Raw genomic sequence first — 641 nt, 5'->3', positions numbered from 1 at the left:
ACCTTTAATCTGTTTGTATCTCTTCCCTCTGTGCTGTTTCTTGAGAGAGAGAGAGAGAGAGAGAGAGAGAGAGATCCCTCTTGTTTCTCTTCTCAGCCACGTCACTTCCTGTCTGTATCTTCATTTTACTGAAACTTTTCTCTGTGTTTTTTCTTTCTAATCCTATCACCTTGGCTTTTTATTTAAATTTTCTTTTGTCTTTGTCTTCATTGATACTTCTTTGACTCATTGAAAATGTCCCCCCACCTCTAGGTCTATTTTTGTCTAAGTGTAGTTCTATTTCTCTGCATCTCTCTTTTTCCTTTGTTTCTCTCAGTTTTGTTCTCTATCTCCATCACAGGATACATGGTATGACCTGCCTCATCCTTTCCCTGTTTCTCTGTTTTGGGCTCTCTGATTATTCCTCTTTAGTTTTCTTCCACTTTTTAGTTCAAGTGCCTCCACTTCTGACTTCCTGTCTTAGAGGTGAGATGGTGAAAGGAGACATGTTAGGGATTCTTTCTCTCTTCCTTCTTGTCTGAATGGAAACATCAGGTTCATGCCTACTACCACACACACACTACACCATAGGCCAAACTACTTTAAGGGCATGTATGTGTATGTATGTGTGTGTGTGTGTGTGTGCGTGTGTGTGTGTGTGT

This window comes from Fukomys damarensis, unplaced genomic scaffold, assembly GCF_012274545.1.
Source record: "Fukomys damarensis isolate Sample0158 unplaced genomic scaffold, DMR_v1.0_HiC HiC_scaffold_19, whole genome shotgun sequence".
Lineage (NCBI taxonomy): Eukaryota > Metazoa > Chordata > Mammalia > Rodentia > Bathyergidae > Fukomys > Fukomys damarensis.
Note: the sequence above shows the minus strand (reverse complement) of the source record.